Below are 8,855 nucleotides of genomic sequence, written 5' to 3'. Positions count from 1 at the left end.
TTACCGCACATTCCCTGTCATAGATAAGATTTTTAATCAATTTCGCTACAAACAAAAATACCGTTAATAGGATTTTAGTTTCTTAAGTCCAGAAGCATATACAGTATGTATCTACATTTGGTAACAATGGCGTAATATTTTTACTATTGGGCGATCAAATGATGATCACCCTCTTCCGTAAGCGTTTGAAAGAAATATTAGTTACGTTATAAATTTGGTGTAAGAATAAATCATATTAAAATAAATTTAAATAAATCCTTTCAAATCATGATTGCGCTATTCATTAACATTTTACAGAATCTATTACATGCTCGCTTAAATGCCTCCGCTTGTGGCGGCGACGAAGGCGCGGGTCTTTCCCTTCCCTAAAATATGGTGGAGGGAGGCAAAGCCTGGTCCATGCGTCATGCTCGTGAACGGGTGCTACTCTTGGTGGCTGGATGATATTTTAAAAGGCATAAAAAGGCATTTATTTTCTCAAAATTGATTCCTTTAGAATTCTTTTTGGTGTCATTTCTAATATACTAGATACTACTACCGCTTCGGAAACAAATGGCGCTCTGAGAGAGAAGAAACGGCGCAAGAAACTCTCCCAGCATTATTTTTTTGCGCTCTTTTCAATAAAAATATACAATATTGTACAGTCATTTCTATCGCTATAAAATAATCACAATCTAGCCCCAGGCTGTCCATCATTTAGATATTCAGCAGTGGAGTAATAGGATTTACGACAGAGCCATTTTTTCATAAAACATTTAAATTTATTTATAGATAATGCCTGAACAGTGGCTGGGACTTTATTGTAGAAGTCATTTACCCTTAAAGCTATTATGTATCTTATGTATTGTTACCGGGAGGTCTGCTTGGTGTGTTTTTTTTATTATTTTTTCCTTTAAAATTAAAGTTATTATATATTTTATTTTATGAAATACTCACATAATGCCTCTATTTATTTACGGTAAGTGTGGATTGATGCATCTACTGTACTCAATAACTCTTGTGTTTATAAGTATTAATTTACTTTTTCTTTTCTTTTTTGACTTACTCGTATAAGCCTTTCAGTTTTTGACATTTGAGTATTTTTGTTACGTCGCTTTGCATATATTGTAATTGAAATGATTTTTAAAACAATTAATATGTAAATCTTGACATAAAAGAGTGGCAATGAGTTTCTAGCTACTTCTTCTCATTAGCTCAACCCTTCACGAAGTAGGGGTATATTCAATAAGAAAAAATATTTTTATTTTTTGACATTCTCAAGTGTCATTTCCGTGACCTACATGAATAAAGTGCTTTAGAATTTGAATTTGTTTATAATTACTACTAAATGAATGTTCTTACAGAATACAGGCTCTACAGTAGAAGACAACATTTAAACATATTTATAAATAATCTGAATAAAGTTCAGGTGATTTATTAATAAGCTGAATCTGTAACTGATGCTGTCACCCACGGCATTATTTACAGTTTATATAATATAAAAACCCAGGATTAATTCAGAGATTAATAACCAATAGATATCAAATGGGATATCTTATAAATATGTAGTGGCTAGTTTATCATTATTAATTGTTGTAAGAAAAGGTATTATATTCATTATTATAATTTTACACATTTATATAAACCACAGTAAAATTAAATTAGTAGATTATCTTCTATCTTCTATAATCCAGGATTATTTTTTCCTCACTTATCATTGCGAAATAATTTGCAATAAATTGGGCAGAATTCCACGAGTTGTGAACCCGTATCGACTACGGCAGTGCATTCGCCACCGTCGCGGGGCAACCACGTGCCCGGCTAAACTCGAACAACTCATTAACAAAGTAATTTATTTTTACAACCATTACCACCACATTAATTTATAAAATTCAATCAAATGTATACAAATGGTTGAAATTTTTGTATTGATTAATTACAATGAATGTATTTTCAATCGGTTTTACATTTCATAAGTTCGATTCAATTCAACTGTAGCTACACGTTTAAGGGATTGATTTTTTGTGGCCGGCTAGTGGCTGCGATGCGGGTTTTCTGAATCGGAAAATTTTGGGTTGAATTCATCATGTTTTACATTTTGACGCAAATATGTTTTATCTAATATTTTTATTGAAGTTGAAATGCATTCACATTTTTTAAGTTTAGCTTCCATAAAATACACAATAATTAATGACGTGTGCATTGCCAGTTAACTGGTAGGATGCTCTGATGCTAAACAAAGAGCCTGATTGACCTTAAAATACAAATACAAAAATTATTTTGAAATTATGTTTATTTTTAAAATGATATAAGATAGTGTTATATTATATTATATTCATATTATTTGCAATAACAAAAGATTTGCGATTTTTGTTAATCTGGCATTTGTGGAATCTTAATAATAATGAGATAACTTTAACTTTAAAACCGAGCTAGGAAATAATCAAATAATTTAAAGTTAATATATAACCGCTATAAACATGAAATCGGTTAGGTTGATTCGGCTGATTGAAGAAAAAAACTATCGCGAATGTATGTGAGGAACAGGAGAGATTGACAGTGACAATGCGCCACGAAACGAAATTGCGTAGAGTTAAAAGCGCCAAAAGTACTATCTAGGGGGTTGTGCACAAATACTGGCGATCTTGAAGAAGCGAAGGAGGACTCTTGAGTACTCGGTAACATCTTTTAAGTATTTCGTACTAAGAGCTCATTCACACAGTATCCGTAATTGACGATACGTCATCATCGACGTACGTTCACATTGCGTTATCAAGTTTTTTTGCAATTCCACAAAATAGTTGAATAGATGTTATACATGGTTCGTGATTTAGAGTTGGTCCTGAAACATCTAGTAGTAGGTAGTAGTATCATCTTGAAGTAGGCTAGCGCAGCGGGAAACGGCGCAAGCTCATGAGGAGATCCGTCAGCTACCGTTAAATGAGCCACAAATTTGACCGTCAAAAATGCTCAGCGAATTAATTTCTGTTCAGAATTTCTTCTACTTGAGGATAAGCGTTAATCACCAAAATAACATAATTTGCTGTGTCTTTGTTTTTAATTACAATCCCTCTTCTCAGTGTATCACACAATATCTTAAAACTGAGTCTTATAAGTTTCGCCAATCTTTAAGTCTCTTGGATAAAGATAATAAAGAGATCACCTCATAATAGTCTGCTAACTTAAATCATTGCTAATTCTCACTGTGTCTTCTTCTATTGACCTAAGTTAGAATGAGAAAAAACACTCCTTAGCGGCTGTTTTAAGTAAGCGGACCATTATGAATAAGGGGGATAGTAACTACTTCACGCCGGGCCAAAAAGTAGTGCTTAATGTAAGCATTGCTTTTATATCTGGTCTTATGCACCGCCGTTTAAAACTAACCATTGGACGGCGTGCACCCGCAGGGCTGTTTGAATTGTCGGGGATCCAGTACTCTGAGAACGGATCCATCGCTTGGTCTTATGCGTAGACATCGCTGCAAAGTAAAAAAAACTTTATTCAAATAGAGATGCTAAGTGCTTTTGAATAGTCACTTAAATTACTGAATGTTCCAGAAATAGTGGAGCTCGTGAGAAGAATATACAAGAAACTCAACGGCCTCTCTTCAATGAGTATTTTACAATTATTGTAATACATATAACAAATTAGTTTGTAAGGTACCGATATAATATGAATCGTATTCAAAGTTACAATGCGTATTAAATATCAGTGCACCACGGAGAGTGTTCTGAGAGCATCTGTGCTGCCGTTAAATTTGAACATCACAGGAAACAGTCTCAAATATCAACCCATCTGAATGCTTGGGGGTCGTTCACTGTGCTTGCCATTCTTGAGGTACAAAATAAAATCCCGTTGCTCCCTTTTATATGTGCTATAGAAAACTCTATAAGTTCTTCATTTTCATTTCATTCATTCACCAGTGGGAGGCTCCTCTGCACAGGAAATCGACTAGATTATGGTTACCACAATGGTGAAGCAGTATTGTGTAAGCATTACAGTGTTTCGGTCTGAAGGTCATAGCTAGTGCTATGTCTCAAGGTGACGAGACGAGCGCAATTGTAGTGCCACTCAGAATTTTTGGCTTTTTTAAGAATTCTGAGCGGCACTGCATTGTAATAGGTAGGGCGTATCAATTACCATCAGCTGAATTTTTTTATTATAACATTTTCATTAATAAAATTAGAAAAAAAAATCTGTTTGGACTTTCTTAATAAATAATACAGATATGTTTTAAGAGTTACCCTTATTACAGGTGCAAATTGAAACCAAACTGCTCAAAATATATATAATTGCCAATCCCTTAAGAAATGTGTCTCTGCAGAACTGTGCCTTTAAGTTTTTACAAAGCTGCTCTGGTTCGGTGCCCGCAGTGGTTATTTGAATGTATGTATGTATGTATCTTATTTAATGTTTTAACCGACTTCAAAAAAGGAGGAGGTTCTCAATTCGTCTGTATGTTTTTTTTAATGTTTGTTACCTCAAGACTTTCGACTTGGTGAACTGATCACATTGGTGACAGATCTGACAATGGCATCCATGAGAAAAACCATAAAAAGTCTTAAATTTGCTATACATACGTATAGCAAAGTGGATGATAAATGTACGAATAACTCAATATCGCGCAAACCGATTTCGATGATTCTTTTTTTATTGGAAAGGATATATATACTTCAAAGATAGTTTGGTTAGGTTCTGATTACGGAATCCATGACAAAGTAACGGAACTCTTCTATTCTTACGAGCAAATACACGATACTCGGCCGAATCTTTTTATGCTATCCGGATATTTAAGTCATCGACCATACTAGTAATGGTGCGATCTGTGGCAGAATTTCTAACTGTCTGTAATCAAATTTTGTTGAATAATTTTGTATATCTACACATATTTATATAAATTGTTAGTAAGTGTACTTCAAATTCACTAAAAATATAAAAATAAAAAATATTTTAACAAAAATACAACCGACTTCAAAAACACTATTCCAAAACAATAGATATAATATGCACTTAAAAGTATAAAAATAATTGCGCATTTTTATACAATCTAATTAATTAATCTAATTCTAGTTACGATTACTGTGATTTTTGGAGTCGGTGTCATCCAAGATAGGTTTGTGACTACATACATAGTTATAGGTGAGATGTGCTTGAGTCGTAAGGAGGCAAGAGGCGAGAGCGGGTCGCGGCGGAAGGATGTCGGTCTTAAGAATGAGTTAAACAATCAAAATTTAAATTTCAGTATATTATACCCAAACGCTGGAGCAGATGGTGTGTAATATTATAATAAAAATATGTTTTAATGTCAGATAGTGAAATGGTTAGGTAATATTTGGCTCGGGGGATATCTAGTTGTTAAAGTGTTGAGTAATATAAAACAAGTTTTGATACTTGATTAACAAAGTGCTGAGTGGTTCGTTGACGGTGGCTTTGTATCGCTATTGTGAAGGAACCTTGGCTTACATTGTATCCACTGCTACAGATGCTTTACACTCTCACATACTAAATGTAAGGTCATTATGTACCGGTCAAGTTACAGTTGACGAAACGTGCGAGGGACCCGTACCGTAATATTTATTTAATTGGTTGGAATACCCAATGAAAAGTGAAGAAGTATGTACATACAACCATCTGTTACAGTCGTGTTTAAGTCACAGGTATGTGGAGATAAGTAAGTCATAAAAATATATTTATTTTCTCAAAATAGATTTAATGATTAACAAATGGCACTCTGAGAGAGAAGAAGCGGAGCAAGAAACTCTCCCAGCATTCTTTTTTGCGCTCTTTTTAATAAAATATACAATATGGTACTGTCATTACTATTGCTATAAAATCATCATTATCTAGTCCCAGGCCGCCTTAGACTTCGATATCTAGCTGTGCATTTACGACAAAGCTATTTTTTAATAAAACATTTAAATTTATTTATAGATAAAGCCTCACTGTGACTGGGAATTTATTATAAAAGTGTATACATTCAAATAAGATTAAGATATAATAAGACAGTAAATAGTGGAGATATGTTGGAGGTTCGGCTATTGAAATGATAAGTCTGACTGAGCTTATAAGAGTTATATAGTAGTGGGAGAGATGAATGTGTGTGCATATGTATATATAGGTATAATCATAATGGTCCGCTAACCTTAAACAGCCGCTTAGGAGTGTTTTTTCTCATTCTGACTCAGGTCAATAGATGAAGACAGAGTGAGAATTAGCAATGCTTTAAGTTAGCAGACTATTATGAATAAGGGGGTAATTGTACACTCAATATTTACTTTAGGATGCCGTCCATTGACCGGAAAAATTCAGAGCTACTCGCCAAACTATAAGATGGGTGGCCTCCTTCTACAGTGACGAGTCACGTTCCTAGTCATCAGCATATCACTGAACTAAGTAATTCTTTATACCTTATCTTTCTTCTCTTAATTTATTTGATGTTAAATTTTACTGATGATTAAAGAAACACTACAAAACAAAGCGTCACGGGGTGATACGTCACTAACGGTAATATAATGTCTTAAATTTACGCGAGAATCAAATGATGCGATCAAACAGTTTTATGAATAAAAAAATTTTAACAAAAAAAAAACATCTGACTTCAAAAACACTATTCCAAAACAATAGATATAATTTTTTTTATTTTTTTATTTTTTGTGTATTTGAAGTACACTAACCAACAATTTGTCTAAATATGTGTAGATATACTAAATTTTTCAATGCTGCAATGAAAAATCTAAAAATAAATGTAAATTTATCATCCACATACGTGTAGCAAATTTAAGACTTTTATGGTTTTCTGGATGCCATTGTCAGATCTGGACCATTACAATAGGACCACACGGGAAGCACCAGCTTTCAAATAAAAAAAGAATTATCAAAATCGGTTCACCTAGTCGAATGTTTTCGGGTAACAAACATAAAAAATACCGATTAATTGAGAACCTCCTCCTTTTTGAAGTCGGTTCAAAAGCGTTTAATTATAACTGAAATTAAACAACCATAAAACCCCTACATTTTCTTAAACTTTAAACATTGTAATCGCGGGCGACTGTCCCGTCTAATTAAACTCACTTAAATCTGACGAAATACTTAATGTTAAATTCTTTGTGTTAAGCTTTCAAAAAGGACTTCATTTGAAAGTTATTAAAAACTATTTAAGAAACATAGCCTGTAATACTTACAAAGCCTTCAGGGACTTCATATTGTAATAATTTGTCGTTTAATATTAAATAACCGGTTAGGTACTCTCCCACGAAGGGTTACTATAAGATATAACACCTATACACATAAACGTAGGGTAGGGTTTTTTTACATTTAAGTCGGTTTGATTCCCAGACGAGGAAGGAAATTTTTAGAAAATCCTTGAATGCAGAATTACTAACTTTTAAAAATAACATCAAGTCTTCTTTCAGTAAAATATATCTCCCTATCTACGATATTTAAGGTAGTTTCCCTTCATGTCCCATAACTTTGGGACACCCTGTATAATATATTCTGGTTATAATCTTATATCTTTAAACGAGCAATTCTTGTATATATATATATCTGAATCTCGGAAACGGCTCCAACGATTTTCATAAAATTAAGTATGCAGGGGATTTCGGGGGTGATAAATCGATCTAGCTAGGTTTCAATTTAAAAAAAATGGTTTTATCCATGTTTGATTGAGAAACAGCTACAATAACATTAGAATACAAAGGTAAATTTCGCCACTATATACAAGACTATTATAGCTCAGATGGGACATTAGGTGATCCGGAAAGCAGAAGACCCCGGTTCGAATCCAGATGTCCTATTAGTTTTTTTTTTGTTCAAGTTTTGTACATTCTTAAAAATCCGAGCAAGGCTCGGTCGTCCGGATATTTATTAATTATAATAACAGCAATGTTAATACACTCTCTGTTAAAACTTCTGCTGTTTAACTGTTTATTTATTTATTGCCTCAACAGAATGAGTACCAATACAATTGATTTATAAATAACACAAATATTTTTTCGGTGTCCGCCAATTATTTGTTACATCATTTTACATATTATATTGTAATTGAAATGATTTGTAAATCGATGGAAATGTAAATCTTGATATAAAAGAGTGACAATGAGTTTCTTGCTACTTCTTCTCATTAAATCAACCGTTTACGAAGCAGCGGTACATTCAATAAGAAAAATATTTTTTTGACATTCATAAGTGTCATTTCCGTGACCTACATGAATAAAGTGATTTTGATTTGATTTGATTTGATTTGATTTGATTTGATTTGATATAGGTGCACTTTGAAATCAAATTTTGAAACAGACGTTCAGCAAATTAATATTAATACATTATTTTAAAAAAATCGAATTTTATCTGTATGAGATGAGAGACGTCTGGATTGGCACTAGAGTACTAGTTAGTGCAGTAGAGTTCCCATTGTTAGTCCCAAACTCATAGTATTTTTATTTAAATTCTTAAATTCTGAAATCGCATGTGTGTCTGTCTGCTCGTAGCGCGTCTCACTTGCGATAGTAAATGCCGGTCGTGACCGAAGATTGTGAAAATATGGTGAACGCAGTAGAAATGACAGCGTGTGTAGTGAATGTGTATGTGGAGTTAATTTGAGAGGAACATTAAAAAAAGTGTACCTAGTTAGAAAACAGTTGCTTGCGGTGGCATCGTGTACCGGGCCGTCTCCTTCCCTCAGATATGTGCGAAGGGAACGATGGCTGATCTATGCGACAATTCGTGAATGAGTGCTGCTTGTGGTGCCAAGCCGATCTTTTCTAGTTAATAAATTATTGTTTTTTTCATGGGATTAGTAATTAGTATTTATGATAGTAATCACGATTCACGACCATCATGTTCAAGGAGCAGTCTCACACAAACAATGAATTTTGAGC

General features: G+C 33.5%; 1 protein-coding gene across 1 annotated transcript in view; it reads left to right on the top strand.

Annotated features, from left to right (window-relative positions):
• The first annotated feature begins 1,773 nt into the window (after window positions 1-1,773).
• LOC126972289 (protein Skeletor, isoforms B/C-like) overlaps window positions 1,774-8,855 on the top strand; it is a 45,420-nt gene continuing 38,338 nt past the window's right edge. The window contains exon 1 of the mRNA XM_050818937.1: window positions 1,774-1,826. The gene's annotated coding sequence lies outside the window, so the exon portion shown is untranslated. The remainder of the gene's footprint in view (window positions 1,827-8,855) is intronic.

This window comes from Leptidea sinapis, chromosome 26 (genome assembly GCF_905404315.1).
Source record: "Leptidea sinapis chromosome 26, ilLepSina1.1, whole genome shotgun sequence".
Taxonomy (NCBI): Eukaryota; Metazoa; Arthropoda; class Insecta; order Lepidoptera; family Pieridae; genus Leptidea; species Leptidea sinapis.
Note: the sequence above shows the minus strand (reverse complement) of the source record. Positions and strands in the feature narration are given on the sequence as shown.